General features: G+C 40.7%; 1 protein-coding gene across 3 annotated transcripts in view; it reads right to left on the reverse strand.

Moving 5' to 3' along the window:
- The window catches only part of LOC108032242 (RCC1 domain-containing protein 1), a 65488-nt gene that overhangs the window by 4165 nt on the left and 38078 nt on the right, over positions 1 to 23245 (reverse strand). Inside the window, exon 5 of one of the 3 annotated variants that reach the window (XM_050889528.1) lies at positions 6401 to 6565. The exons of the other annotated variants lie outside the window; for them this stretch is intronic. The gene's annotated coding sequence lies outside the window, so the exon portion shown is untranslated. Of the gene's footprint in view, positions 1 to 6400; positions 6566 to 23245 lie in introns of those variants that run through there. 3 annotated transcript variants of the gene reach the window in all.

A 23245-nucleotide genomic window follows, 5' to 3' on the forward strand; every position in this document is an offset into this window, starting at 1 on the left:
TTTTTTTATGATTATCATATATTTGTATAAAATTTTTAAAATTTTTTAATAAAAGTCTTGTTTTATTTCACTTCCTTGTTAATGGGAAAACATGAGTTGATTTTGGGTAATTCATTAGCATAATATTTTGCGAGCTTCTATCTTTTTGTTATAAAGTTAGCTACATATTTTTTTCAGTGTCCTAAAAAAGCGTTGACTTTGACATAAAATATGAGATCGTTCGGCGAGTGAAAAAGAGAGTGAGCCTGCTAGAGCCGGCGATAAAAACTTTGTGCGGTCCTACCACTGCACTTCTCAGGCCCTCTCTTTCTGACCCAGTGAACCCCTCTCTTTCTGGCCTTCTGGCTGGATCGCCGGCCCTCTTCCCCCTTTTTTTCGGCCTTATGTTCTAGGCGGACCAGTGAAGCATAGGTTTTAATTTATGTAGCACGCACATTTTCTGTTGTTGGGCATTTTTCTCACAATTTGTTTTGGCACTGAAGTGCACCGGAATGGGGTGGCAAGTGGGAGCGACAGGGACGGGGCTATAAAGCGAAAAAGAGAAGGGACGCATATATATATAAAAATATATATATATGGAGAATAGGGAATGCAATGCTATGCAATTTAATGAGCAGGCCAAATCGGGTGGGGTGCTGGGCTCTGGTGGCAGCAGCAGCCCAAAGAGCAAAAGAGTCCAGGGGCAGCTAAAAAGCCAAACTGAATGGCAACAAAAACGCTTGCTAATGAGAAGTGGAACACTGCGAAGAAAGAACCAGGGGGATAAAAACAGAGCCCACCGAATAGCAGAAGAGTTGCGAAGCCTAAAAAATAGTGGCCGCTTTCGGGGGGAGAGAAAATTATGAGACCAGGTAGATGAACGCATAATTGCCAAGGAACCCCTCGGCATGAGAAGGGGGCTTAGGACGGTTAATTCGCTGGGAAAGTAAGCCGAAAATACTCGGGTTTTTCTCGGGGAATTCTGGGAACACAGTGTCAATTAGCCCATTGTCTTCGCAGAGTTTATCAAGGGCTATTAAGTGTTCATAGGCAAAAACGGTCTAATAATTAAGTTGAAGTTTTCTATTCAAAGTAAAACTTATTTTTAGGCTAATAAAAATTAAAAGAATATTTTTAAGATTTATTTTCTCAAATAAATAATAATAAATTAATAAAAAATGATTTATATGATTTTTTATTACTAACGAATTGCCTGATAGCAGTTTTCTACATTCATAGACTGATTTCTTCAATTTTAGTCAAACAGGTTGTTCAAAGTGTTAAAGATTTTCATCTCTTCCTTTTCATTTAATATCGTTTAATTATTTTGGCACTCCCTTCAGCAACTAGCAAATTCACTTAATAATTTAAGCAATCAATTTGTTTAGCCTGTTGCCACTAACCAAAGACCACACGACGTATACGCAATGAATAAATCATCAGCATCAGCACACAAAATCCCGAGGCACACACACACATCCTGCTGCACCTGCCCAATTGGCCAGACCAAAAGCCAAATGCACACAATTGACCCTGAACTGAATGCAGCAAAAACACTCAATTAAATGGCCCTGTTCTGTGGGTGTGCAGTGTGCCGGGCCTACGGATGAGGCTGCTGGAAATTTGAATGCAAGTGCATCGCATGGAGGCTCTCTAATCCAGTTGGCCAAATCCAACAGGTGGGTGGTGGCACGTGAGTTGTTCTTGTTGTTGCTCCTGTTGCACAACCAGTTAGCCGGCAAATTAGTGTGCGAGTGTGTGCTTCTGTGTGGCAGTGGTGGTGGTGAAACCGAAAGTGCTGTGCAATTTTCGATTTAGATGCCATAATCACTTTGACTGCTGCTGTTGTTGCTCGGTGTTATTGTGTGCTGTTGCCTGCGGTGTGTGTGAAATGAAATTAGTCTGCAGTGGGCAACAGGTGCCTCCGAGGCGATGCTCCCTCTGCGGCGCCTAAGCCTTTGTGTTTGCATATGCTGCACAGCACTTGACTCTTGCCGCAGCCCCTGCTGCCCCAACAGCCCTTGGCTGCCTCGAAATTCTGCCAAAAAGTTTTGAGTTTCCACAGAAACCACAGAGCCAGGCGCACACTCCGGCACTGGGAGAAAAGGTCCCTTTAAATTGGAGCTGTTAATTAAAATATTACAATAAAAACATATTTTAAGAGACCTCGTTAAGAATAAGAAATGAATCTCTTTGGTAAAGATCCAAATATCCAAAATAAACATGCCCAATATCTGTCTAAATATGAATCTTTTTTTGGGATGTGAAAAACATGCATTTGTATAGATATATTTATATAAAGTTTGTATTAGAAGCTCAATAAACATCAGAATTGTAGAAACATTTTTAAAAATGCTTTTAATACCTACCAAAACATAGATTTTTGAATATATATTTTTTAAATCTCATTGAATATGTAATTTTATTATATTATTTATTTGTTAAGATATATAAAATTTTTAAGTTCTGTTAAAAAATACATCTTGAAGTATACAAAATTGAGTTAAAAAATACTTTTGCCGTAAACTAAAACGATTGCCAAATTTTCCTGTAACATATAAAATCCTCAAAGTCGACTATCAAATCAGTAAATGCTTTCTCTCAGTGCCTTTGTCTCATGTGTGAGCCAAGTTGGGCAGACCGCAGACTAATCTTCTCCCTGGGGACACTTAACTTAACATCAATTTGTGTGCGTGAGTGTCTGGGCATTGTTTTGTGGCCAAAACTGGCTGTTAACGGGTTGGGGCCTCAGGTGCTCTGAGTGTTGGCTCCATGTCAGGTTGCCAGGCGCCAGATTGAGGTATTTCCGTAGAATCTGACGCCTGACGCCTAATGAAAAGAGCCGAGAAATCGAGGAGGAAAGAGCCTGAGCTGCAGAAAGCGTTTCTGTTAATTGCCTCAAATTGAATTACATTTTTTCTCAGCAGCAGGCCAAAACGAAATATGAAAATTACCATTTTTTTATGGTGCCAGATTTTTTTCCTGCATAGCTTACAGCTTTTCTGCACTTTTATTTATCTAGATTATTTTGCAGTTTTTCTACCATTTCATCATTTCAATTAGTGCAAATTCTGTTAGCGAATGCAAAAGTATTTTTCTCTACTGCTCTCCATCGTCTCACTCACTAATTTTGTTTGGCCGCGTCCCTTTGGAATGCCGCCTTAATTGAAATGGCTAATGGAATAAGTCCAGGTCGCTGAGATTTAATGCGTACTTTTCGTGGATTATGCAATGCTGAAATTCGAGAAGGAAAAGCCCCTGCTAGCCGATGGGCAAAACCCCAAACCGAGTTCAACTGCGGCGAACAATACAAAACAGTTCATTGTCGTCTTTAGTTGTGGAACTTGCACTTCCTCGGACATCTCCCTCTAGCAAACTGCAAACTGCACGTTGCACAGGGAAAAAAATAAAAAACAGAGGAATGGAGAGGAAGGAGGATCTCGGTGCAATACAATGCAAAAGTTCTCAAGAAAATTCAGCAAAACAATTTGACAAAAAAGCGAAACGACAACAAATTCTGCCATCTTCGGCGATCCTCGTTGATGGACGTTGGCATTTTTAAATGAGTTGCGCGTTTTTTGTGCCGCTGCTGCAGTTGCCGTCGCTGCTGCTGCTGCTGCTGCTGCTGCTGCCGCTGCAGTTGCAGTTGCAGCTGCACTTAACCACACACAAGCCGGCCTCTATTTGTATTGGTGGGCCCGAGTGCCCTGCAACTTGAAACGCAATGCAAGAATTAAAAGCAAGTAAGCGCGAATCCCCCTGAATCCCCCTCGAAAAAGCCTGCCATGATAGACAGCCGCAGCGGCAACGTCAACGACAACAACAACCGACAAAAAAGTAAAAAACAAGCGAAAAAGAAAAGCGCGTTTTGATGCATTTGAGGCACAGGGACAGAAGCAGCAGCAGCAGCAGCAGAGGGACGGAGGCGCGATGGCACTGACCTTTCCTAATGCATCTCAAGTTGCACGCAGCAAAAGCTGCACGGGCAGCCGGGGAAAACTCAGAAATATCAGAGATCCCGAGATCGTCGTCCGATCGCCGGGAATGTTGGTTGATAACAAAAAAATTGGGAATTTTCAGTGCGTGCTGTTATTGAGTCGAGAAAGTCAACTCGAAGGCAACTTATCAGCGCTCTAAATTGCCCCATAATTGAATGGACTTCAATCTGAAGGATGTCATCATCATAGCAACTGACTAATGGAATGAACTCGCAGAACGAATATCTCTGAGTAATTGAACATGCATATGCCCATAAAAATAACATTTTACACAGGTTCTAAGGTTCTTTTTCATCACACTTAATCGTGATTGCTAACTTTACATCTTACGAAATAAAGCAAATTAATTAAAGTTATTAAATTGAATTGATTACTTTGCGGATGCCATTGCCTAAAGCAAAGAGTGTTCTTTTGTATATTGGCTAATAAATAAAACACTAAAATTTATTAAAGCCTTGTTACTTTGTACAAACATGTTTTGATTGAGTAATAAATGTTCTAACACAAATAAAAAATGCCAAAATCATCGCTTTTATTCTTACTTCTATACATAAGTATACATCCAAAGGAAGTATCTTATCTAATAATTATTTTATCAGTGTACAAAACAGTTAAAACTAAATTTGAATAGCATTTACTGTGTCTTTAATGGTTTATTATCTCACACTTGCAAAATATTGTAATTAAAATGGAAAAATCTTACTCAAGGTAAGCAGACCTGCGCACAGACAAAGTCAGGCAATCAACGATATAAACAATAACGAAAACAAAAAAATAAAAAACTGAAAAAAAAAACCACTGGCTAAATAGGAGAACCAGTTATTGTAACTGTTGACCGCTGCTGTAGCCCGTATTTTTTTAGTTGCCGTGCGGTCATTTGGCTATTTTGATTGGGACAACTTCCAGTTCGTAGTGCGCAAAATGGCCCAGAGGCCCGGAGAGACCCCAGTTAACCATATACCATATAAGCCATATAGTTACCAAGCCGATACTTAGTTCTACTGCAAGTGCCGAGTGTGTGTGGGAATTGGACTGCACTTTGGCATTTAACTAATTGCCGCAGCTTTGGCAATTCTGGATACTTGAGGGCCCGAGCAGGGCAATTATTGAAATGCAAATGGAAAATTTTGAGCTGGAAATGCAAAGCCCACGGAGCGCACACGAACCGAAATTAGTGCTCTTCGGTGTTTCGGTGTGTGCAACAAGTGGAGTCACGAAAAATGTACGAGTCGAGTGCCACTGGAGGGGCTCTCGAGTTGAGCAGCGATAAATTCACGTTTCCTGCCACATGTCCGTGGCACAGGAGCCACAACCAGTCGCGGATCCCCCCGCCCGCCTGGAGCCCCCTTCTGTGGTCTCCTTGGGTGTGAAATCTAACGGAAGTGGCCGCCCCATTTCCGGCCAAAAAATTGAGCAACAGGAGCCGCACTAGCAGCTGCTGCTGCTGCAGTTAAAGTTGCCCGATTTGATAAGGCCAGGCAGCACTATCAATTGCTCCGGCATTAGGGTCAAAAGCAATAAAGTGGCCATAACACGGGCTCTCCATTTATCAAGCCCGAAAACAAGTTAGCCAACTCAAAGCCAGGGGCAAGTGCAATGGCTAAGCGGCTATGGCGATGGCTATGGCTAAGACCGAAAAAAAAATAGTAAAATAGTGGTAGTAAAAATAGTAAAACTCAAATAAACTTGTCTTGGACCCTGGCTCGCTTAGCTGCGACCTTAGCACGCCGTTCGGGCCGCACAAATGGAAATGGAAATCACGGCCTGTGGCAGCAAATGGCAAATGTGTGTTACTGTAACTGCAGCGCCGCGTGGCTTCCTTCCTGTTGCCGCGGGCCAAGTGGCTGCATCTGTTGCATCTTTTGCAGCTCCCAGCGAGGCTGTGACAGCCCACCGAGTGCCATTGGCCTAAATAGATGGGCTGAGGAGATTCGGCAGTGCTGGATATACTCGTATAAGGTGAATTGAGGGGAAGTTGACGGATCTTGGGAATTAAGAGATGTGTCGTATTGCACGAAGATGGCTTTTTCAGCTCTAATGGGTAATGAAAAATCCATTATAGATAATTAGATTTATATCTTCCATTTCTGAAATAAACCTAAAAATATATTTTGGGATGTTATTAAAATATTTTTGAAGATCATTTATGAACTTTTGTATATTTATGTAAGCACTGAGAAACTGAAATTAATAATTTGAAATATAAGGTGAATCCTTGGTGTGTGTAAAAGATATTTTAATTAAATATTATTTTAATATAGTATTTATTATTTTTACTTATTTTGGTTTGATATTTTTTGCCTATGTAATTTTATACTATTTTAAAAGTATCTACAAGGTTATAAGATATGAAGTATAATATTAATTTTCAATTAAATCGGCTACTTGCCGATGAAACATATCACGCATTACAGAACCAGACCGGTTACTCATTTGCTTATCTGTGGACTTGATTCACATTCGACATGCATCACTCCGAACTTTGTAAGGGAATCCGAGTCCGCGGCCATAATCCAAATGGCACCTTGGTCACCCAAGCCTATGCGAACAGATACACCGAAATAAATAAAGAACGACACGTAGCTCGGCTGTAATAAAAAAGAGCGAAAAACAAACAAAACGTTATGCTCTCATAAACATTACAAACAAATCTAAAGTTCGAGGTTGATGCGACGAACAAACAGAGTCGAGGAGATACAAAAAAGCGTGCAAAAAATGAAAGAAAAACACCGAAAACAAACGCAGTGCAATAAAATTTAGGCACAAAGCCGAGCACAGTGAAAATCTTTAGCAGATTAAATTTTCATAAATATTATATTATATGGTTGCTAAAAAATACTTTTTATAGTTTTAAATAAGGAGGTATTTTCGTAAACAATGTTTATTATATTTATAAGTGTAACTATAAAAAAATGAATAACAACTTGGGAATTTTAAGAACAAGAGTTTAGCTGGGATCATAAAAAACTAGAAAATTCACACTTAATATAGGTAAATAAGCTTGTCAAAAAACTGCAAGCTGTATATGCAGTGGAACTACAATTAAAAAAATTTCTTTAAGATTTGGGATTCATAAACAAAGATCTACAAAATATTCACAAAAACCAGAATATGGACACAAAATATAGTGTTATACTTGTAAAACAATCAAAAATTTAAATTTAATGCATTTCTAAAAAGGAAAAAAGCTAATAGTAACTTTATTTTATGCCAAGAACTCCAACACCTATTTTTAAAAAATATAAAAAGATTTGGGCAGTTACTTTGCGAAAACGTCCCACTGTGCGGCGGCGGCTCAGATGGCAAATAGCAAATGGCAAAATTGGAAACCGATGGAAACCTCGACTTGCGTTATGAATGCATGCCGAAATGGAGGCCAAGCGCAGCCAAAACTAAATAGCAATAGCAATGCAATGGCGATAGAAAAGCAATGCAGCAACAAAAACATTTTGCGTATGCAGCCAAGCGTTGCATTTTCGGCTTTTTCGGGGGAGGGGCAACGCCAGGGGCGGGCCGGCGTTGCCAGACTGCGCCCGAAAAACAGAAACAAACGAAATTACGTATACGCAAGGCGCGGGGTTTTTGATGTCAAGGTTGCCATTTTTGCCAAAGCCAACTGCATGCACAAAAAATGTAATACTTCTCATTACCCATAAATACGTGTGTGCTTGTGCGAGGCGTCGACAATTTCCGCCTTTTACTTCAACTAATTTCTGTGAAGTAATTAATAAAACATTTAAAAAGCGGTGAGATTTGCCCTGAGCAGGCGAAAGGTATGTTGAAAAAGATATTACCTTCATTTTATATTATAAAATAAACTTAAAATCATGTTAGATTTAGTTAAACAAAAAATTTGTATTTTTGTATTATTAATATTTTATTTTAAGATTTCGGTGTTTAATTTATTTAAGTAAATAAGTTTAAATAGGGTTTTTTTGGTTGTCATCGTTAAAAATTTAAGTTTTTCCAAAATAAGTATTTTTAAGTCTTCTTAAGACCCCCAGGAAGAGTAAATTCATCACAGCAAAAGCCATACCAACAAAAACAAGAGAGTACAACAAATCACACAAAACTGAGTACAACAATTTAATTGAATTTATCAGCGCACAAATTAATTTCACCCCCTCCCCGCTCAGCATATAAATAAATGCAAATTGGGTATTTAAAATAGCACAACAAAAACTGGGCACAATTGATGACGTTGTTGTAGCTCAATAAATATAGAAAATGCATAAATAAAATATTAGGCAGTGGGCCGATGGGGCAGTTGGGGGATATGGACGCGGATACATATATACTCAACATGCAAAATCTTTTGCAGCTGCACTGCAAAAGCGACAACAACAAGAAGACGGCAAAAACGAGCGAACGAAAAAATTGCAAACTTAACAACGGATAGAAAACAAGATTTCAAGGTAAAGAACGCAATCGAACTTGACGTACTTGAACAAAATTTATAACAACAACGCTGAGAGGCAGCAGCAACAATGCTGGCTAGCTGCAACAACGTTAAGAAGAATTGGCAACGTTTTGGGCCAAAACATTGAGCAGCAAAGTGCCGCAATTGAAGTTTTCGTTTCGTTTTTTTTGCAGTTTCGATACTTTGGAGTTTTCAGCACTCTGGCAGTTGTCGATTCGAATGAATGTTCAATGAGGAGCGAAGATGTTGGCGGCTTGGATTTCAGGGGAAATCGATTGTGGTCGGTCAATCTAGGAAATCGAAAAAAGAGGGCGGAAAGTGTGGTTTACGACAGGCTCTTCAATCTTAACTGGCACTTACAATATCTGTTTTTGATTTGTTTACTTGCCCATGTATCTCAAGAATACTTCTATTTAATTTAGAAAATAATTAACCATGAAATGGTCCAAGCTGCACTTAAAACTGCACATAATCACTGATCATTTCCCGTCAGAAACCTGAGGAAATCTTTAGCGAATTGGCCACACCGACACCTTTCATCAGAACACTTTGTTGACACTTGATTTCTCAATTTGCAATTTGTTGTGGCGCACTGTTAGAGAACCATTTATTAGACAAAAGATTTAATCAATCAGGCCGAGCCGCCGCATTTAGAGGCAACAGAGTAACTGTGCGGTGGCAATCTGTCAACGGCTCAAATCAAAGTCAATCAAAACAGCAACAATAACTGTCACAAATTAACAGGAAAAGACCAGGCCAGTTCACTGGCACTCTGATTGGGGCCAACAAACAGGCGGACATTCATATATTTGTTCTGTTTGTGCCGCGCCTATGCAAAACACTCGCTGGCAGGAACAACCAAGAGCCAAACAACTAAGTGCCTAACAACGGTGCAAACAAATTTAATTGAAAATCAGAGCAAAATCATTTGGAGAACAAAGGCCACAGCCATGGGAATCCGATGGATGGACGAACTTTGCGCGATGATGAAGAGCTGAGACAATGATTAACACCAAAGCCAAGGCGAGCTGAAGGCCCAAGTCAATGAACAGCTGAATGAAAAAGCGGCTAGCAAAGGGTGATAAGTACACGGGAAAAAATATGGGAGGATAAAAAAAAATATTTGTATATACATATTTATTAATTTTGTGTACTACATTTATAAAACAAATTGATCCTACTTTTTTAACTCATTTAAAATATATGTTTAATCCCAAATAATGTAAAAAATACTACCATTTACTATTTAAAATTATAATTATACCTCCATATTATTTTTTCTTATTAATAATAACAAAAAAATTCAAATTTTTAGGGAGCTTTAAGATATGCAGTAACTAAGCCCATATACATACATGTTAAAATCCTATACATTTTTATAATTTCTTAGTTTATCCTGTGGTAAAAATATAAAAGTTATAATTTATGCACCTAAGAAAGTCTTATAATATATATATTTCTATATTATATATCAGCTATCTAAAAATCTGTATATTCTACATACTTAAGACTTTAGTGAATACATCCATTTGTGAGAATAACAATCATTCGTTTAGCATTTTTCCCCAGTGCAATCCGTAGGTTGCTGCTGCCACGTCGAGATGAGGCCAGAAACGGAAGGCCAACTATTATCATTCTGAAAAGATATGAGCCATGGCGAGCGCTGAAAAACTTTGGATTGGGGCAGGGCAGCATTTCGCTGCTGCAGGGGATTTCATGTTGCAAGTGCTGCAGAGAAACATCAGAAGCAGCAGCAGCAGCAGCAGCAAAACACCGAGTGTTGCACACCTGTTGCCAGCATTTTGCATGCAACTGGTTGGGTCGCCGCCCCCTTTTCCCCGCCCCTGGCCCGCAGATGCTGATGATGGGCAGCAATGGCAATTTGGCTTATGAAAATTTTCATGGGGTTAAAGTTGCTGCTCTGGGAATGATGGACCGATTTGCCACACACACACACTGCCCGGACCAGAATCAGAATCTGCGGCAGAAAGCCATGGAGCTAGGCCTGATTTACTGCTGTGTGAGTAACTCAATTAAATTGCCATTAGGGCTTACAGCTCAATCAGAATCGACTGCAGGAAAAGTGGCACTCAATCTACAAGAGCGTCGCCCCTTTTTGAGCCACAGTCTAGACTCACTCAAAACCCACTCGAGAAGTGCCCGAGAAACTCACCACAGAAGAGTTGTACTCGCATTACCCCTCCTTGTAAGCAGCAAAAACCGAGCGAGTTCTGTAACTATCCCTTCCGAATAAAGCCCCTTGGGGTATTTCTTCCTTGTTTTTTTTATTACCCTGTTTTTTTCGGAATTTTCTCAAAGTTGCTGCATGAATTTATAAACAGCGACATAACGAAAACACTGCCAGAAACAAGTTCGCAGCGGCAATCGACAATGGAACAAGGGCACAACAACAAGAGTGATGGAAAACTCCTTTATAATCAGATGACACCTATTTGGCATTGAAGCATTTGATTGCCATATTTATGCAAGATAAAAAAGGCAACGGCGACAAGATTAACCACAGTCTTCTAACAGCAACAAACGCCGCAACCGGTTCCGGATCAAAGGCAAACCCGAATTCCAGCCCAATTCCAACCCTTTCGGATCCCCAAAAAAGAAAAAAATATATAAAACATAAAAACTGCACCAAAAAAGGCTTCGAGAATGCACAAAAGGGCAGGCTGTAGATGCAACGGCGAGGGTAAAGGCAAAAACAAAAAGCCAGCGATTGCGAAATTCGAGCAGGAGGCTGCATCTTGAAGATGCATTTTTTATTGGATGCAGCGGGCAGGGGAGGGAAGACTCAAGGCCTGGGGGGACTCAAGGCCTGCCTTTATGGGCGATTTTTGGTGCCCGGACATTTGATATGGCATGCTATCAAAGGCAAAAAGGAAGGATTAACATCCTGCTAATAACTTGGCATATCTACACCATTATCAACGTTGATAGGATGGGTTTACATTTATTTATTAAAAAAATTATGATTTTAGAACAAAATATTTTTTAAACATAATTATTTTATTTAATAAAAAATATTTAATTTACTTTTTAATATACAAAAGCTTGGAGCAAGTATTTTTTGAATGTTTAAAAGCAAATAATAATATAAAAAATATATAATGCGTTTATTTTACTTCCTAATAAAACTGATTATTAGTTTGTTTAATTAATTCTTACTTTGATTAATTAAAGATCTACATTTAATCAGGTTAATGAATAAAACACACATAAGCTCAACGGGAATGGTATGATTAAGACTCATTAATGTATTATAGCGGCGGGGTACTTAAGCTGCGCCTTCCTCTCCTCTTCTATCTGAAGTGGGACTCTCTCCTTGTCCCATCTCCCTGGCCATCTTCCAGAATCACTTCCGTTCTCAGATCCAGCGAAATTTACGGTTCTGATCTAATTCACAGCAGACCGAAGACGACGGACGGCGGCCAGTTGCTGTTGGCCAAGGAAGTAAACTGATTTGAAACGCGGCGAGGAACCGAAAACAGGAAACTGTTGTTAAATTGTAGCTGGAATAGCTGGCTCATTAAAGCAGCTGCCTCCTGCCTCGCAGCTACGCAGCCTGAGATACAGATACAGCTAGAGCTAGAGCTGCAGACACAGATACAAATGCGTTCTAGATGACTTTTGGCGGATGTGCGCATTCAGGCTGAATATTATTATGACGATTTCGAAATTAAATGTCACTGAGCCGTGCTTTATTGTGCGACTGGGCTATAGACATAGACGCGTGTGTGTGAATACAGCCTAACCCCGACAGTTGTCATCGGCTTAAAAAAAATGAGACAAAAAAGAAGGAAAGGCGGAGAAAGAGGGTGAAATTATGGACGCGAAATTACTTTTGTACTATATATATATATGGTATGTGCGTGCCAAGAGCCCGCGGCTAAGGCAGCACATCCACCGAGGATCTGGGGAGCCTGCCCCCCTGGTGGACCTATTTTAACCCCGACAACGGCCACAAATCACAAAAGCCCCGCACAACAAATAATCCGCGATTCTGGGTGCGAGAGTGTCGGCGGTGTCATGTTGTTAAACAAAGTGCGTAGCCTATGCCTGCGAGCGGGGAATTTTTATTAAAAAATAATCACACATTTATGCGCCGGCAAACCGCAAATCAGCGATATATTAATTATCTCCAAAGAGGGACTTCAAGATGCCCTAACATGTCAAGCCATATTATGATGAGTAAGGAGTTCAAATAAAACTAAATGTAAGCCAATGTGAATGAAACTATTCAGTAAGTAAGGCTTACGTTTTTTTTAATTTCATTATATCATTTTCTGAAGTAATAACATTTCGAAATGACCTAGAACAGAGTATCTTATGTGAATTAAACAGAACTATAGGAGTCATTGCCGCATTCATTACAAAACATTGCAAACAATGCCCTCTAATATTTGCTCATTATAAATATATACAGGCGATATTATGATTCCAATTTTCCAAACTCAAGCTGTCGATTTCTATGGATTCTATAGCCTGCTTGGTGACGCCCAATAAGCAGACTAAATTGCGATTATCTCAGCATTGTGTGCTTTCTCTGGTATAAATATCAAATTATTAAGCCCCACATTTGTCATCCCATGAAAACCAAGCAATGGAATGAGCTGCAGATAGATAAAGCTCGAAATGATTGCATTTAGGGGCCATTGTGGTCTCATTAGGGCGCTAAGTCTGGTGGACTTTCTTCGCTACCCTCTGTCAAGTGTGGGGTTCTATTATTTGAAACTCCCCTGAGGAAGTGCCACCATAAAAAATACTTGCACAACAAGAACCCAACCCAATTTCGACCAACTTATGCCTAACCTATCCCATAAAACCTGAACTCAAACCGTAACCCTAACCCAGAGTTAAACCCAAACCGAATGCGTGTCCAGGTCCCAAGTTGGAATACCTCAGTCCCCCGCGTTGCATTTTGTTTTCTTTTGTGTTAGATAACCGAAAGGGGAAAGTCCCCGGCCTAACCCTAATGGGGTTGTTTAATATTAATAATACGGCCAAGAAGATGCGAGGGGGCAGATCAATAAGCCCATTGCGGGAACAGGGCCAATGGAAGAGGCCGCGTTGCTAACCCCCTAAGCTTTCAAATTAGTGAATGCAAAAAGTGCGTAAGAAGCGGGACACATAGCTCTCTCTCTATATATATTTGTGTGGTATACATATACCCACTGGTCATTGGCCTCAAAAACCCGCAGAAGAAGTGGCGGAATCGGAAGTAGGGAAAATATGGCAAGTTGGGGGCGTACAGCGAATCCAGCCGAACAACTTGTGAGTTCAGAGTGTGTGTGTGAACGTTTTTTTCGAATGAAATTTTCAAAACGAAATTAAAATTTTACGCATTTGCAGCACTCACGCACACACACACACACACAGCTGGCCCACCCGCAGGATACAGTCATGCGAATGTGGAGTACTCCTTTGGTCATAACTCAACTGGCACACACATTTACGTAATTAAGGCCTACCCAAAAGCACTTCAGACTTTGCCCAACCCCAATCCAAGTCCCAATTCCGAATCCAATCCAAGTCTAGCGTTCCTCCGGTTGTTAAACTACGGGACTTTTGCCTCCTCCATTATATTGGCAACACCAGTCCCCAGACCCCAATCCCCAATCCCCAATCCCCGCATCCTCGTATCCTCCGCCGCCGACCTGCCAATCAAATTGTGCTGCCATACAAATTGTTTACTGCATTTTTGATTCCATTTTTTGCCACGCCATCACCATCGTCGACCCATCCAAATAACTTTCGATGCATTTTTTATTTACGCACGGCCCGTGCGTGTTTCTGATTTCTGGAGCTCCTCTTCGAGCCGTATGCTCAATTTTCCAAGCCATTTAAACCTATCCCGAATCGAATTGTAATTGAATGTCCCTCCCACTCCTGCAGTTAGTACTCCTCGGTCGAAACAGATTTCCCGTGGCAGGTGCTTGTACATTTTCCAGGCAGACAGGTACTTGCAACTTGACCTAGACCAAAGCCGCTTACGTTGACGCGTCAAGTTTTGTCAGGGCTAATACCAAACTAACGATGGCTTTTTGACATTTCCCTTTGCTATTTTTTACTATTTTCGCAGCAGTGGCTGTTGTTCTTTTTCTTTTTTCGTCACCAGAAATTGTGCGGCTTCATTGGATTGCCTTTTGGCCATCTGGACGGGGGATCGGGTTTACCAGAAATTGAGTTGGATTTATGCATGTAAAGCCGGAAGGGAGGAGCTGGACAGGTGGGCGGAGCTATAAAAACGATGTTAGGGGATGTTGGCCCATGTAATCGCTTCAGAAAGTTGATAGGAGTTGGGATAATTTGAGAAATGATTGGAGCTGTAAAGTTTTCTTGGAATTGCAGGTATTTTTACTGCCAAGAAATCAACTGAATTACTACAAAAAATCATTCTATTATTTACCATTAAAAAATCTTTGGGGCTAAGATATTTAAAGGGATGTAAATATTTAAGCATTTTTTAAGATAAATTATGGGAAACATAAAAAATATCCAATTATTACAACTTATGCTCAGTGAAAACACCTTCCTTAAAAGGCCTTCCCTAACCCTAATGCTCCTGTGATTTATCAAAAAACCTCGAAAACCCACAGAGTCACGGCCCAGGCCTTTGATCGAGCGCTGTGAAGAGAGTCATCAGAGCTGGAAGAACATCAACCACAACTGCAGCCCATGATGTGCCACAAGAAATCCCGATAGATGGCCCACAGTCCAGGGGCGGCTGAGGAGGGGGTTAGCCCAAGGGGCCAGAGAACCTCAAAGGCGACGCTTTAAAATGACGCCTGTCCCTGTTTCGTTTCTTCACATTTTTTTCTGTGCTTTGGGTAACATAATCGGTCACTGACTTGGCATTTGGCGTGGTAATTCGAGAACTCTTTGCGCTTCGACGATTGCGGGTGGTCAGGGCAGCAGTAAGGGGTATATGTGTATAATGGACAGAACGGCAGCGGATCTCGAACCAGAACAGATCAGATCAGATGCGATCCGGGCAGGTACGGTACAGCCGTCCTACCGCAATGAAATTGAAATTGCGCCGAAAACCAAAGGCACGGTCAGGAACAACAATTTATCACTTTTCTTCAGAGGGTTAAGTATTACGAATAATGTATACCCTCTTTTTTGGAAATATATATATGATGGTAGTTTTTAAAAAATATTTTTAATAACCATACCCCCTGATACTGTATTCACTTTAATATTATTATCATATTATCTTCTGCTTCCGAGTATCAGAGTATCAAGAACTCACACACCTTATAAACAATATATTACATCTGATGTTTGGTTATCTTATATTTATTATGATACTAAGCTATTATCATAAATACTAAACCCACAATATTTTCACTGAGTTTAATTATAAACAAATCACCCATAAAAACTATTATAATATGGTCGTAAAAGATTTTACTATATACGTATCTTGAGCATCCTTCCTCCTACTTGTACAATTTAAAATAATTCAGCATGTCAGTATCAGTATTAACATAAAAATCATGCTGTGATGCCCGACGACTTGCAGAGTAGGATTTGCAGAACAAGAACCCGATCAGGAGGAAGCGCATTTTCGGTTTCATTTGGCGATTTCGGGACGTTGGCCAAAGCAGAAGCAGAGCCAGAAAAGCCGAAAAGAGACAGGTATCGAAGTGCAGAAAGAGACGGGAACAAGAGCAACCGGCTGCAAGCAGACTTCACTTTCGTGCTAAATTATATCATCGTCGTCTCCAAATTGCACACACACAGAACTCGAGGGGTGGTGTGGTGGCAGGGAGTCAGGGGATTTCGGGGGCTAAATGCGATATAGGGGAGCCGACTTGAAATTGCAACAAGTTTGCCACAGGCCCGGGCCGCCTTTCCCCCTACCCACACGGGAAACAAATTCGAGGTTATATGATGATCGATTACACGTCGTTTTATTGTCGAATAAAATGGGTTCTACAGTATAAACAGTTGGAACTCAGAGTATAAGTTGTATTCACTAGTATAAAGTTTATATTGTAAACAAATGTATATTTTAATAAATCAAATGTATTTTATAAGAATTCTGATTATTATGTACATAAATAGATGTGGCAAAACTATAATGATCCCATAATTGTATCTTATAAAGAAAATTATCTGTTTTATTTCATTTAACATATTTTTTAACAAAAGATTAGGTACCTAATATAATTGGCATAATATCCAATGTCAAAAAAATGTGAAAATGGTCAGTATTATTCATATTTTCAAGATATTTGATTTATTTGATAGTTGGTAATTTCTGAAATGATTGGAAATGTATCTGCTAGTTTCACCGTGTATCTCGAGCGTCGTTTTTGGGCGCACTCACATTTTGTCGCTGCCTTCTTCTGTGGCTCTTGTTCTTCCCTCCCCCTGCCGCCTGCCCCCTGGTGATCTCCCCTCCCCCCGCTCCACACGTCGCCTGGCATATTCGTCAATTTTTGTGCGCATGCAATTTACGCAGCACAGCGAAAGGAACTGCAAAAACCAAACTGAACCGCAGAATACGAAAAACCTTGAGTACGGTCAGCGACCAGAAAAATGCATAAACATTTTTGTTCTCTTCCCTTTCTTCTTTGGGCACAAATTGGTGGCGGAGTCGAGGGGCAGGAGCGGAGTCCACCGGCAGCGTCTTCGAGGCAGCGTCGCTGCTGCAGCCAGTCAATTGCAAATTTTCGGAAATTCTGCGAGGACTGGCGGAGGGGCAGAAGAAGCCAGTGAGGCACGTACGATCGGACGGATGGGCCCCCATTCCCAATCCCTTCCACCGAATATGTGCGCACCCAGCACTTGCTGATCTCCAGGGTATATTGATCCCGTGCTAGGTAAAAGAAAACTCACCGAAATTCTTTTTCCAATCATATCAGATCATTCATCACCAAAGGGTTCAATTTTTCTTCCAAAAATAATCAGTCTTTTGGACGAAACAAAAAAAGTAATGGTCCAAAACTGGAATGCCATACCTTGTTGAACTCGTAAGAAAATTGCCAATCAATTGGCATTCATACTTAAAAAATAGTATTTTTGTCCAATTTTCGCAAAAAATGATGATGCCACCCCTTGCAAAAAAAGTGAAAATTTCGGAAAATTTTAAGTATTTAAAATCAGATAAGAAAAGGTTGCGGTAAATTATCTGGCTTGTTAGCTGTCCAAAACGGTGCGTCTTTTAGGATTAGGACCCTTTTGACCAAGTTACACCAAAAAAAGTCAATGAAAAAATCGGGTTTTCGACAAAAAACTATGATCCTAATTTTCCACCCAAAAATAAGCAGTATTTTGGACGAAACAAAAGAAGTAATAGTCCAAAACTAGAATGCCGTACCTTGTTGAACTCGTAAGAAAATTCCCAATCAATTGGCATTCATACTTAAAAAATTTTATTTTTGTCCAATTTTCGCAAAAAATGATGATGCAACCCCTTGCAAAAAAAGGGAAAATTTCGGAAAATTTTAAGTTATTAGAATCAGATGGAAAAAGATTGCGATCAATTATCTGGCATGTTGCCTGCCCGAAACCGTGTAGGTTTGTAGGTTTCGGACAATTTTTGACCATGTTACACCAAGAAAAATAAAAGAAAAAGATTGGTTTTTAGCAAAAAAAGACGGTCAAGACTGAAAAACCCCACCGAAAAAACCTATTAATATTCTTTAACCGAAAGCCTGGGTATCGGTTAGTCGGGAGGGGGTTGCCGCACCTTTTTGGCTGGCGTGGGCCCGTCTGGAGGGGCTGCCTCTAAATGGCCGGCGTATTTTTGGCAGACGCTACGCACACACATTTGGAAGTACTATATAATCGGGTGTGCTGTGTGGATGTCTGTGCATTCCTGGCAGCGCAGCCCCAGCCGGTTTGGCTCAGCACTTTGATGTGGTGCAGTGGTGCAGCGATCGGTGGATCGGGGGAGCGGGTGGTGCAGTAGGGGGGACGGGGACAGCCATAAGTCTGTCGATCCACTGCCATAATTTTTGTTTATTTTTTGTTTTGCTCCGCAATTTTTTCGGGCTCCCCCTTTGCGTTTCGTGCATTTTCGCTGCATTTTCGCAGGCCGTTCTGTTCTGCTCTTTTCAATTATCAAGGACAAATGTGCGTTGAACTTGATCTCGCTTTTCATTGCCGCGACTCCTGCCTCGCCTGCTCTTGATCCCATTTCGATCGCATTTCTTGCAGATGCAGATACTTCTGCCCTTGCAGTTCGACTTTTGTTTACACCAGACCAATTTTAAATTTAGATCCGTGTCTGTTCGCCTGGCCCCCCCCGAAAAAGTCATCGTAAAATTCGTTGCTTTAGCGCTCTGCAAACGCTGATTAGGATCCAGATAGGAGTTCAGCCAGCAATTAAGAACTCTAATTTATCTGCCAGGCCAAGCAAATTCTGTCTCAGGCCATAAGAAATGCAAAAAATGGGCAGGCGAATTTGATTCCGCCGCCATTTCAGCCATGATTTGAGCAGCTTGTCCGAAAAACTGCGCGCATTTGGTGGGGGAACTCATAAAAATGCTCCCAGCTAGCAATATTCAGTTTGCAGATCCCATATCCCAAAGCCCGTACTCCATATCCCAGGTGTGTTCGGGGCACAGACAGAACGTCTGACAGAACCTGCAGAAGAACTTAACTTAACCCGGCCCAAAACGAACCCGGTGCAGTGCATTGCATTCGAAGCCAGTCGAGTCGGAGCTGCAAGGTGGATTAAGTTGTTATGTCGGGCATTAGCAGAGGTGTTGCTGAGGCAGGCAGCTGTTTCGGTTACTCTCAGATATAAGATACATCGAATATCTTTAAAGGTTTGTACAACAAACCCTGGATTTTTGGATTTAATAGGGAAGAGGTATATTCCTTTACTTAAAAGGTATTCCTTGAGAAAAACTTTATTAAAATAATTATGAAAAACTAATGTAACTGGAATGTTAAAAGTTAAGATACTTTTCAAGATATTTTAGAAAGTTATCTAGTTTTGCTATGACTACTGCCTTATAAGTTTAACATGCGGAGGAGAAAAGTCCCTCAAAAGGGCATTTCCTGAGTTGGCCTTATCCAAAACCTGAGATTTCGGCCTGTCTCTAACTCAAAGTTTGTTGGCACTTTGTTGCCGAAGAGGCTGCTGCATGCCACAGGTGAGTGCTAGATGGCAAATTGTTTTGATAGCCAGAAAATCAAGGGGAGAGAAAACTTCGGCGGGAAAGCCAGAGTTCCTAACCCGGCCGAATCCGCAAGGGGCGACTAATGGTGTGCCCTAAGTCATTAGGGATAGCATGAGCGGTTTCTTCTCGTTCTGGCCGTGCTGCAGCCACATTAATGGGCACAATAGAATGCCTGGCATTCATCAACCCTATAAGCCAACTCATCAGCAACAATTTTTGTAGCATTTTTAAGTTAATTTACCCAACAGGAAAAACATTCGAGATTCCTGTCGCCATCTCAGTCGCCATCGCCGATGCCATCTCCATCTGCAACTCCATCTACCATCTCCGTTTCCATCTTCATCAGCGTTTCTAGTGTCTAACTAAAATCTTCCTCTGCATTCGATCATTTATGGCATTTTATTTGGCGCGTCAGCAAATGTTGCTAAGCAATTTATTTATGACATTTTTTTTTGTGTTGCCCCCAGTTGTTGCCACTGCTGTTTAAATGCTGCGCGCCACATTTGCCAACTCGGGATCGTGCGGCAATGTGTGGCACAAAAATGAGAAGAAAAAAAATAAAGAAACTGGCCGCATGACGCGTCCAAAACGCGCGACAACTCAAATCTTGTAATAGCCGCAGCCACAACATGACAAGCGACTCAAGTTCCATATTCATTAGTTACGATAAAGAGAAAAAAACTGAAAACGGCGGAACGAGGAACAACTACAGTAAGAGCCATGATCATCAGGCAACTAAATGTGGCTAATGACTGCCAAGGTGTCTTGGCTAAAATACCCTTGATACGCGGGCCTTCAAATTGCCCAACTAATAACTAATAAGCCGCGGCATAAAATCACAACCAATTCAGGCCTTACCTCCGCAAATTGAATCTGTTTTCCATCATTTTTATGATCTTTAAATTAAAAATTCCCTTGTGAAAAAAAAGGGGGAGTGGAACAGGAAAATGGGGGGAAGGAAAACATCGAAATCAGATGGGTGGAGCGGGGTGCAAAAAATAGTAGCGAAAATCAGGCTGGTTCAACATTGAGTTGGACAAGTGAAGGAAAACCTGATTTTCCTTTCGGCCCAGCACAAACATCGCCGCCAGGGGGGCCGGATATGGCCAAATTGCTAGGGTTCCCGGCCGCCGGTAATTGGCATTGCCAATGCCAGCCAACAACAAGTACAACGGGCGACAGCAATAGCCACAAAAACAAATGCAAGGAGAACGACAATTTTTTCTGCAGTTTTTAGCAAAAATAAATATGAGTCCACCGCTCTAAGGTCCCTCGGTCTCTTTCTCTGTTTGGGCCCTTTGTAGTAGGTTTTTATGGCTTTCATGCCCTCTCAAAGGCCTGTTTTATTTTATGGAAATAAATGTCAACCTAGGATAAAATATAAGGATAGGAATCGCATCCTTAAATAAAGATTCCATTGCATTTAAACGAGATTAATTTATTACAATTTGCATATAATAGTTTATAAGTTTTAAATTTAACGTTTGACTGATCCTGACATCCTCTTTCTTTGTTTAAGACTTCCTTAACTCCCAATTAAGGATCCCAAATAAGTTTAATAATCCAAAATAGCCCAGGCTTACTAGCCATTGTAATAAAGCCCCAAAGAACAAATTTATTATTTACTATTATCATTTTTATCTATCTATCTACCCGAATTTATGGGTAGGTAAGTCTAAACTAATAGAGAAATTTTTCAATTTACTATATTTTTCCCATTTTTGAGTTTAAAGATTATAAATATTAATATTTTGTGCTCTTATTTCTTAATAATTTTTAAATATATTTTAGAAGTTTACAAAATATTTACTAGTTTACTCAAGTATTCGGAAGTATGCGTTTTCTATAGTTCTCTGAAAGGGTATTACGGCTTCTGCTTTATTAGTCCACGTCAATTTTTTGCGAGCTTTTTTAGGCAGCGACAAACGCCAGGGAAGACAGATGTGCGACATTGCAATTTGTTACAGTTGCAGTTGCATTAACGTGGCAGCAGCAGCAGAGGCGGGCGGGGAGGCTGCGTTTCAGCCAGGGTCTGGGTTTTTAGACCCCTTTCAGACCCTGGAAGTGAGTCTTAAGCGGGCTCTGAGACTGGGAGACTGAGCTGCAGTCGGAGTTTGAGTTTGAGGCTTGGGAAGAGCTGCGAGCAGAGCAGCGGCAATAGCAACCTAAATATTTTAATGCCCCGGCCACATTGATGGTTTGCTTTTTGCTGATGATGTTGCCTTTGCTGCTGCTGCTGCTGTTGCTTCTGTGGCAATTAACATTTTTTGCGTGCACAAATATTTTTCGACTTGGGAGAAAGAAGGCTGTGGCTGTGGCAGCGGCAGTTGCAGCGGCAGATGCACGTGAAATTCACAACAGAAGCTGCTGCTGCTGCTGCTGCTGCAGCAGTTGCATGAAACGCAAACAAATTAAACCTAAGGTGAGTACAACAAAAACAAGGCATAGAAAAATGAAAAATACATGCCAGCCAACTGAAAAAACAGCAACAATTGACTCTGGCCCGGCTGAAAACGTAACGAAATATGTTAAAATGCAACCAAGTGAGTAAATTGTGCGCAACAACTGCGAGAAAGGGGTGGTGTTTGGGGGGGGTTTTGGGGGTTTGAGGGTTTGGGAGAACTGTTTATGTAGCCCGTGCAGCTCACCCACTCAGACACACACACACACTCACACCCGGGCACTTCATAAACTAAGCAAATTATTATTTAAAAGCCCACCGAAGGGGGAGGGTCTGAGCCTTGGGTTCGGCTTTGGGCTGCACTTGTACAAAAATTATGCACAAATTGTTTTAATTACGCGCTGCCGCAATTTGTGGCCCCTCGAGGAGGGGCGGGGGAGGTAGGTGTGGCGGCTTGGAGCATCTGCGGGCTTAGCTGTGTGTTGTGGCAACAAACTTTGGGAAAATTGTTGCCAAATTGCATTCGGTTTGACGATTTTTTGTTCGCCCTTTTTCGTTGCCCAGATTAGCTTCTCTTGTCCCAAGTAGGCTAAATAGGGCTGCCGAAACACTTAATTCGAAGGAGTTTGGGGATTTTGGGCTTTTAGGTTGCACAGACTTTTGGGGGATTTGAAAAAAGGGGAACTAATGTTGTAATCGTTTTTAAAAGGACTGAGAAAATAAAATCAAACATTAAATAGTATTTTTTGGAGAATGTATAACATTATTGCATTCGCCTAAATGACGGCAATAAAATTTCTATCTTGGCTAGCAATATCTTTGATAAATTTCCTACGGCAAATCACATTTGGTCTTAAAAAGTTGCACTCTCTTATTTAAAAATGAAGTAATATTTTAGTATTATATTAATATTAAAAATGGGTGTGAAAAAAATACTTAGGGTATTAGATTAATTGGCCAAAAAGCTTCCTGTAAGTATAAAACAATAATTAACCAATTTTAGGTAGTATAATATTAATATTTGAATACATTTCTGCAAATAAACCTAAAAAATACTCAAAAAAAAACCGAATTAAAATATTTTATAACGACCCCTTGTAGAGCACCCGTGGCGCATCTGCAGCTTCTCTCAATCTTCCCCGAAGCCCTGGTTTGTGCGCCTGCTGTTGTGTTATTTTGCTTCTGTTCTATTCATATTATTTTTAATTATATGTAGCTACATAGAAAAATGCTCAAGTTCGGCATAGAATATGGAGTGGGTGGGGAGCTCGGCAGCCAACGGCAAAATGGGACC

Source organism: Drosophila biarmipes, chromosome 3R (genome assembly GCF_025231255.1).
Source record: "Drosophila biarmipes strain raj3 chromosome 3R, RU_DBia_V1.1, whole genome shotgun sequence".
Classification (NCBI taxonomy): Eukaryota; Metazoa; Arthropoda; class Insecta; order Diptera; family Drosophilidae; genus Drosophila; species Drosophila biarmipes.